Source organism: Aegilops tauschii, chromosome 6 (assembly GCF_002575655.3).
Source record: "Aegilops tauschii subsp. strangulata cultivar AL8/78 chromosome 6, Aet v6.0, whole genome shotgun sequence".
NCBI classification, from domain to species: domain Eukaryota; kingdom Viridiplantae; phylum Streptophyta; class Magnoliopsida; order Poales; family Poaceae; genus Aegilops; species Aegilops tauschii.
This window is the reverse complement of record NC_053040.3, coordinates 260,885,359-260,894,689: the sequence shown is the minus strand read 5'-3', so window position 1 is coordinate 260,894,689 and position 9,331 is coordinate 260,885,359.

Genomic DNA, 9,331 nt, shown 5'->3' with positions numbered 1-9,331 from the left:
ACGCCGAGAATAAGGAAAAGGGATCGCAAAGTGAGGACGATGTCGAAGAGCCCTGGCAACTGAACTCAGGGGGGCAGAAGAAGTTCCCCCCTCAAGTCAAAACCGTGAACATGATATATTCTACACACATCCCCAAAAGAGAGCGCAAGCATGCACTAAGGGACGTTTATGCGATAGAGCCGGTCACCCCAAAATTCAACCCATGGTCATCGTGCCCGATCACTTTTGATCGTCGGGATCATCCGACCAGTACCCGGCATGGCGGATCAGACGCACTAGTCCTGGACCCAATCATTGATGAATTCCACCTAATGCGAGTCCTCATGGACGGTGGTAGCAGCCTCAATCTGCTCTATCAAGACATAGTGCGCAAAATGGGCATTAATCCATCAAGGATCAAGCCAACAATGACAACCTTCAAAGGAGTCATACCAGGCGTAGAGGCCCGCTGTACAGGCTCAATCACACTAGAGGTTGTCTTCGGATCCCCCGACAACTTCCGAAGCGAAGAGTTAATCTTTGACATCGTCCCATTCCGCAGTGGTTATCACGCACTGCTCGGACGGACTGCATTTGCTCGGTTCAACGCGGTGTCGCACTATGCTTATCTTAAGCTCAAGATGCCTGGTCTACGCAGCGTCATAACGGTCAACGGAAACACGGAGCGCTCCCTCCGTACAGCAGCAGAAGTACAGAGTTGCCTTCTCAAGCAGAACTGTAATCCGGCTACCGAGCCCCTGGACATCGTAAAGAGGGTCCGAACTACGCTGCAATAGGACAGCTCGGCTCATCAAGAGCTCCATTAGCAATTTGGCCTCCGTCCCAGCCCCGATCATGTAGTGGCATTTGTACCACGTGTGCATAATTACGCACTAGAAATCCCATGGGCATCAACGGAGGCACTGCTAGGTTATGATCCACAGTTCGGCTCGACCGATCCCGGACACACATATACTTTCACTATTTCCTTTTTCCTTTTTCAGGTTTATTTTACAAGGCCTTCTTTGACGGCCCGACTACCGGTCCTGTAAAAGGATAAAAATACCAGGATGGCAAGAAGCACAGACGTATAGGGGAAGCTCTAGAGGTCAATTCAACGACCACTCTACCTGCTGTCAAGACCCACACGCAGCTCACCTTTGGTCATGGCATGTTAAATAGCCAGTTGGTTATCGCACAATTTGTACTAATGCGCTTTGACGCATTAACTCAATTATAATGGAAGCAGTTCGCGGCTCAAGTTTAAGGGCCCCAGATATCACCTCTGCTCTCTTTCTATTTTACTTTTCCCATTAATAACTTATCTTCTAGCACCCGTACACTCTGGTACGTTTCATATTTGCCAGGGGCTCCCCAGCGCCACACAATATGGCAACAAAGTCCGAACACTTTTAATAGTATAGTTCGGCACCCCGAATTTAGCATTATATGCATTGGCTCCAAATCATGTCTCCGCTATATCGGCTAAGGTAGTAAAGGAAGAACTACTGCGATTGTGCCCTGGTTTATCCAAAGGAGCACCTCAGTAGAGAAAACCAAAAACTGACTGTCATGATGCAGCGAGAGCCGGTCAGCTGTTCAGAGGTTGCAAATCGTTGGAGATTTCTTCCGCGTTACGGGAAGGATCGGTACTTCCCGATCAGATGCTTATAGCACTCTAGTTCGGAAACTAGGGGTTGCGTCCATGTTTTTATTGTCGAACTCCTATGGCTAAGTGAGGGCGTTAAAGCCGAATAGTCTGGTTGCTTGGTTCGTTGCGCTAAACAACTCCATCAAGGACCATATAATTGGATCAAGATTGTTTAGATTCCATCCGGAACACCTCTGTACTACCTACGTGGGGGCAGAAGCCGACGACTGGCCAACCCTCAGATTTCATACAACATGGCCGCACAGGAGGTAATTAAAAACATAACAATCATTATATTAAAAACCCACTTTGTTTCATCATACAAGGCAAAGACAACACAAATGTATTCATTCGAAAATAATGTCCTGCCCACACTGCATTGCCACAATGCGAGACCCCTCCAGGACATCCGCAAAATAACGCTCGGGTGTGCGGTGCTCCTTGCCCTCTGGCGGCCCCCTGGCCAGCTCGAAGGCATTCATCTTCGCCCACCACATCTTGCAACGGACGAAGACCATACACACACCTTCAATACAGGCTGATCGCTTGATGACGTCCAGCCGAGGACAGGCGTTCACCAGCTGCCTCACGAGTCCGAAGTAGCTGTCGGGCATAGCTTCGGCTGGCCATAGCTGGATTATCAAATCCTTCATGGCTAGTTCGGCCACCCTATGCAGCTCCACCAGCTGTTTCAGTTGATCGGTGAAGGGCACGGGATGCTCTGGCGCAAGATATTGCGCCCAGAACAGCTTCTCCATGGAGCTCCCTTCTTCGGCTCGGAAGAACTCCGCGGCGTCAGACACACTTCGCGGCAGATCAGCAAAAGCCCCTGGAGAACTCCATATCCGGGTTAGTAAAAGATACTTCCACTTCGCATATTTGCTTTGCATACTGAATGCCTTACCCGCCGTGATCTTCCTCGTCTCTTGGATCTCTTGGAGGGCACCCTAGGCCTCATTCCGGGCCGTCTCCATGCTCTGACGAGCCTTGGAAAGTTCGGCCTCTTTAGCCGACGCGTCATGCTCCAAGGTCTCGCACTTCTTCATTGCATCATGGAGCTCTTGTTGGACCTCGTTGACTCGGGCCTTAAGCTTCTTACAGGCAGCCTGCTCCATGACAGCTTTCCCCTCGGCTTCGCCCAGGCCCTTTTTCAGGGCCTCAACCTCGGTCGTTGCTCCTATACATATCAGGACACTTCGGTCAATATATATCATCCTACCCTTTCCGAATACTTCTTGGGTTATTACATACCTTGATTCTCCTGGAGCAGCCTCTTCACCTGGCTGAGCTCCTCCTCGGCCTTCTCCAGTCTCCGCTTAAGTTCGGAGACTTCGGCAGGATGTGAGGCCGCGGACAGCAGCGACGCCTGCATATTCATTCCCGACAAATTTAGTTAGTTTCCTACAATAAAGGATTGATCCGCTGTCCGGCTTTTCTTTCCGAACACCGGACAGTGTCTCAAGGGCTACTGACTATATTGGGATTTTTACGTCGCTTACCTCAAAACCTGTCAGTAGGCTGCTTCAGGCTTCGGTCAGTCCGCTCTTGGACGACTGGACCCTCTCAATCACCATACCCATAAGGATACGGTGCTCGTCCACAATGGAGGCACCTCAAAGCGCCTCCATCAGATTATCCGGTGCCCCTGGTTGGACAGGGGCCACTGGTGGAATGGGTGCACCCCCCTCTTTTAAAGGAGGTCGCTCACCGGATTTTGGAGCCATATGGCTCTCCGTAATCATATTCGGCTAAGGGCCAAACTGAATACGGCCCTACTCGCCAGTCTCCGTGGGGATTTGCTCCCCCGTGTGTCCGGCGGTAAAGGTTTCGCCCTCTGGCGCCCCCTTGACAGCGTCGAGAGCCTCTCCTCGGCCTGGAGCGGTCCTTCGGGACAACACCTCGGTGTCGTCCATGGCCTTGGGAGAGTGAGCAGTCAGCGGTCACATGCTGGCCATCTCCTTGGAGTCCAGCGAACCTCCTGACGAGGATCGCTGGAAGCCGTCGCGGGCCGGACTGAAATAACACAATTAACCATGTCAATACAATGAGGAGAGGAGGCTGGAGATATGGATACGCATTAATCATAGCACTTACGATGTGGCCTGAGGCTTAGCGCGGGGGCGGCGCTCCTGACTACTGTCGACATCCCATACGGAGTTAACTGCAAGGGAGCCCTTCCTCTTCTTGGGCGTCCCCACCTCCAGATTCGTGGAGGCCGCCCTCTTCTCCCTCCCCTCATCGCGGGGAGGGATCTCCTCCTCCTCCTCCTCCTCGTCATCGTCCTCAGGGACGAAGGAACAGGTCTCTTCGTTTACGACGCGGGCCACCTTTGGCACCCTGGGCCTTCTTCTTGGCCTTCTTCTCCGGCACCTTCTAGGGCGCCGGCACCAGCATCTTCGCTAAACGCGGGATGACTAGTTCTTCAGGCAGCGGACCCAGACACTAGATCCGCTTCACCCTCTCCATCATGTCCTGAAGAAGGAATGATGATAAAAGCTCAAACATCATCCTTGAAACAAGCAAGTAGGGGATGCGTTAAAAATAACATACCTCGCTGGCGAGGTGGTTAATGTCGTGCCCGCGGTCTGAATCTGTGGCCGGCGGTTTCTCGTTGCCCTTAAAGAGCAACTTCCAGGCACCTTCGTGAGTGGTTTCGAAGAGCCTCTTCAGGGTATGGTGCTTCTTCGGATTGAACTTCCATAGAGGGCCGCTTCGGCTTTGGCATAGGAGGATCCGGCGAACTAGCATCACGTGGATTACATCGACAAGTTTGACATCCTTGTCCACCATGCTTTGAATGCGCGTCTGCAGCGCTGTCAGCTCATCTGGCGAACACCAGTTCGGGCTCTTCTCGACCCAGGAGGTAAGTCGCATGGGAGCACCAGAGTTGAATTCGGCAACCGCGAACCAGGTGACGCTGCGGGGTCCTGTGATATAGAACCATTGTTTCTGCAATTCCTTTAACGTCTCCACCAAAGTGCCTTTTGCCCAGGAGACGTTGGCTAGCTTGCTCACCATGGCGCCTCCGCACTCCGCGTGCTGGCCATCCACCACTTTCGGCTTCACATTGAAGACCTTAAGCCACAGCCCGAAGTGGGGTTGGATGCGAAGGAAGGCCTCACACACAACGATGAACGCCGAGATGTTGAGGAAGGAGTTCGGGGCCAGATCATGGAAATCTAGGCCGTAATAATACATTAGACCGCGGACGAAAGGGTGAAGTGCAAACCCCAGTCCACGGACGAAGTGAGGGAGGAAAACTACTCTCTCAATAGGCTTCGGGGTGGGGATGACTTGCCCCTGGGGCGGAAGGCGGTGGGTGATTTCCTTCGCCAAGTACCCGGCTGCCCGAAGCTCGGCAATGTCCTTCTCCTTGACGGAGGAGACCATCCATTTGCCTTGACCTCCAGATCCGGACATGGTCGGATGCTTTCCGGAGATGGAAAGATGGGGACCTGGGCGCTGGAGCTCTAGGATAGAAGGGCAGAAGAAGGAGAAGGCGTGAGTAGACAAGGGCAAATTCTTATCCCCTTATAAAGGGTCGCGAATATCAAGCGCCTCCTCACTCGCCTTAAAACTCGCCTATTCCCAAGGGCTGTGTAAACGGCACGGTTGGGTTACCCATACCCGTATTGATGAGAATCCCACAATAAGGGGACATGATCTCTGCTTCGAGAAGACGTGCCAATGGCAACCGCGTCTCGAAACGTGGAACGGCAGACACAAGATGGTTCAAAATTATGACCGGGCGGACGTGATGTCATGTTGTAAAAAGTTGTCAGCGGATTGGACTCGTGGAGTATTATATTCTCTCTGCGGTTGTGTGTGGCGTGTGTTACAGGTCCGGATACAATCATCACATCTGGAGACTATTTTGGAGTTTGAACGAAGGGAACCCGCCTTGCAATTCCGAAGACAAATTTGCACGCCGGACTCCTCGTCATTGAAGCCAAGTTCAGGGGCTACTAAGGGAGTCCTGGACTAAGGGGTCCTCGGGCGTCCGGCCTGTTAGCCATGGGCCGGACTGATGGGCTGTGAAGATACGAAGACCGAAGATTGTACCCGTGTCCGGATGGGACTCTCCTTGGCGTGGAGGGCAAGCTTGGCGACCGAATATGTAGATTCCTTTCTTTGTAACCGACCTTGTGTAACCCTAGATCCTCCCGGTGTCTATATAAACTGGAGGACTTAGTCCGGAGGGGGACATACTCATTACCATAGTCATACAGGCTAGACTTTTAGGGTTTAGCCATCTCGATCTCGTGGTAGATAAACTCTTGTAATACTCATATTCATCAAGATCAATCCAGCAGGAAGTAGGGTCTTACCTCCATAGAGAGGGCCCAAACCTGGGTGAACACCGTGTCCCCTATCTCCTGTTACCATCGACCTTACACGCACAGTTCGGGACCCCCTACCCGAGATCCGCCGGTTTTGACACCGACACGACCACCCTGCTCTCCTGGCGGTGGCGCCTCCCTCAACCTCACCATCGATAGTTGCCTCTGCGACGGGGATTGCAAACGCATGGCCGCAGTCTCCAAGATCCTTGCATCTCACCCTAGGCCAGCAAGACGCCTTGATATCCGCATGTTTAGTACCAACTGCAAGGTCCAAGCCATGTTCGACCAGTGGTTCTTATCCCCCGCCCTAGATTAGTTCGAGGAGCTCAGGTTTGAAGCTGGACGATGTCGCTCTCTGCCGCCGTCCGCGCTCCGCCACATGCCAACGCTGCGCCGCTCCAGCTTCAGCTCCTGCTATTTTCCCCAAATTAATGCCACACACGCCCTTCTTCTCCCTCAACTCAAGAAGCTCGACCTCTTCGACATTTGCATCTTGAAGAAGGCTATGGAGCACCTGCTCCACAGCTGTACTGCGCTCGAGTACCTTCGTCTTTGGTAGATCCATGGGTTCATTAGCCTCCACATCGCCTCGACGAATCTCCGATGGATTTAGGTGTCTTGCTGGCCCCGCAACAAGACATCAATTGGGAAGAGATCACTCGAGCTGTTCCATGTTATGGTCATTGAGATTGCGCCTTTCCTTGAGAGATTTCTTGTATCTGTTGTAGAAGGTCCAACAAAAATCATGTTCATTGACGTGCCGAAACTAACAGTGTTGGTGTATTCGTCTGCCAAATTCTCTGAACTCTTTATTGGATCCGTAATCATTCAGGTACAACACTCATCTTCTTCTCTGTCTTCTTGAAATTCATATTTTTAAATTTCTTATTGATGTACTTACGACTGTCATCCAGAAAATGATTCCCACAAGCTTGACCCAGTCCGTGCGCACAGTGAAGATCTTGGCAATAAAATCTATCTGCCCCAATCTGGATCAAGTTGTTGGATTCCTTACATGATTTCCATGTGCGGAGAAGCTACTCATCGAGGTGAAACTTTTTTCCGATTAGTAAATGGTAATCACAATGTAGCTCAATATTTTCGTAATTTTCCCAAATTATGATGACAAGTGTAGTGTTCAAAACTGCATCTACGCACTGCACCGATGGAAATGTTTTTAGTATTTTTCTCACGTGATCACCTACATCGTTTTTGTTGTTGTACTAGTAGCCTAGGCTAGTCATAGTGGCAAGTAACTTAGACAAGTAACTCTACTATGGTTAGCCCAAGAGCAAGTACTACCTCTGTCCTGGTTTACTCTTCGTATTTATTTTGTAGTATCAAAATTTGACCATAGATTTAACTGACAAAATGTTAATGCATGTCACTAAAAATTATATCATTGGATTCGTATTTGAACGTAATTTAAAATGGTATAATTTTTGGTGACATGCATTGGCATTTTCTTAGGAAGAATTTTGGTCAAAATTTTATATTAAATATGATGTAGTACAAAAGTGGGATATAACGGCCCTCCACTATGTAGGCCAAAACACATGCCAAATTCACTTCTAATGCATTTGACATTGATGCCCTCCATTGCTCACCTGGTGCCCCAATTTGGATCACCTACTTTGCTCCGGTGCCAAATTAACTCACGCAATGAAAAAACACTTACGTGGGAGAGGGAGAGGACTGAGGCAATAATAAACACTTGTTTGGGAGAGGGAGAGGCTGGTGTAGTTGGTTTGATTGATTTGTTTGTACATGTGGGGCTGTGTGCACAGCGGTGCCAACTCTCTCACATTGCTAGAGCGGTGCCAAAATCTTTTGATTTGACATCAATGCATATTCTTTGTGGCATAATTTTGAGAAATATGGCATCGGCCACATACTGGAAGGAAACAAATGCCCAAGCTCTTCACGTGCTCCTAGTTAAATGAGAGGAAAGAGAAAGAGAGAGAGATAGAGAGAGATAGAGAGAGAGAGTGAAAAGAAATATCATTAGCCTTAGAGCCAACCCTACCGTATGAGCGAATGATATTGGTACCTCTTGATGACATGACAATCTTATATAGCCAGCTGCTCTAATATGTTCTCTTATTTTCCAGATAAAAAAAGACCTAAAAGTGAAAAATGTGCTGCACTATAACAATCTCATCGAATGCCTTGATCTGCATCTTATAGAAATTGATTATCGACAACCAAGGCAGCACATCTGAGATTAAATTGGCCAAGTTCTTTGTTCTGAAGGCAAGTGTGCTCAAGGTAATGAGGTTTGGTGTTCCCTGGCGCAATAATGAATGGCATGCGAATCACCGCATGCGTCTAAGCCTAAACGACAAAGGCTCCTCAGAAGCTGGATTTCTTTTTGAAACATCAAGTCGCGAGAAACTAAAAAAAATATTTGCCCATTAGTGACTTGTCAGGGCGGTGGATTTTAGTTTGTATGATAATTTTGTATCCACCTAAAGTAACGAAAGTTCTTACATAAACTTCATAATAATCTCCTCTTCATAGGTGCAACATTAATCCTAGCATTTGTAATATCGGTTTGAAACTTTTAATATTATGACTATCCAGCACAAGGTACTATGTTACGATAAATGTTCGCATACATACCCATTACTTGAGTACCATATTTATTATTACTCATGGCAACGCACGGGAAATCATGTCAAATATGGCTAGTTAAGCAGGCTAGCTCTACAGCCATGATGATAGTGACTGCACATGGTGAGGCTAACTTGGTATTCCAAACACGGCGCCTACACTCAGGTGTCATCTCTGGTGTTGGGTCTTGTCACTTCACTGTGAGGAGCAACACATAATAATTTGACCAATGGGTAGTATAGTACTACTACATTGGTAGTACTACTAGTACTAGCACCACCGTCTGGATTTAGACTAGCCACAATGGGAGTAACTTCAGTAGTAACATCGAGTCCAACTCAGCAAATTGCTTATGTGGCAATGAGTTAATGAGGAGAGAGGTAGTTTGAGTAGTACTACCACCTGCGTCTGGATTTAGTATTTGACTAGCAATATCTAGTAATGCATGTCACAAAAAATATACTACTCCCTGTGTAAATAAATACATGGAGTATTGTTTTATTCGGGTTTGAATGTAGTTCTCAATGATATTATACACCCTCCCTACTCCTCTCCCTTTCGGTAGATGGCTCAAATCTGAAATCTCATCAATCAGACTACCAATGTACACCCTTCGTACTGGTGCATTAGTCACGTTACGAAAATCAAGTAATCCCAAAACTTTTAGGCACGATGCATTAACTACCCACCTCGTTCCCTATTTTTTGCCACGAAAAAAGAAATCAGCCAATAGGAGACGTGGGGT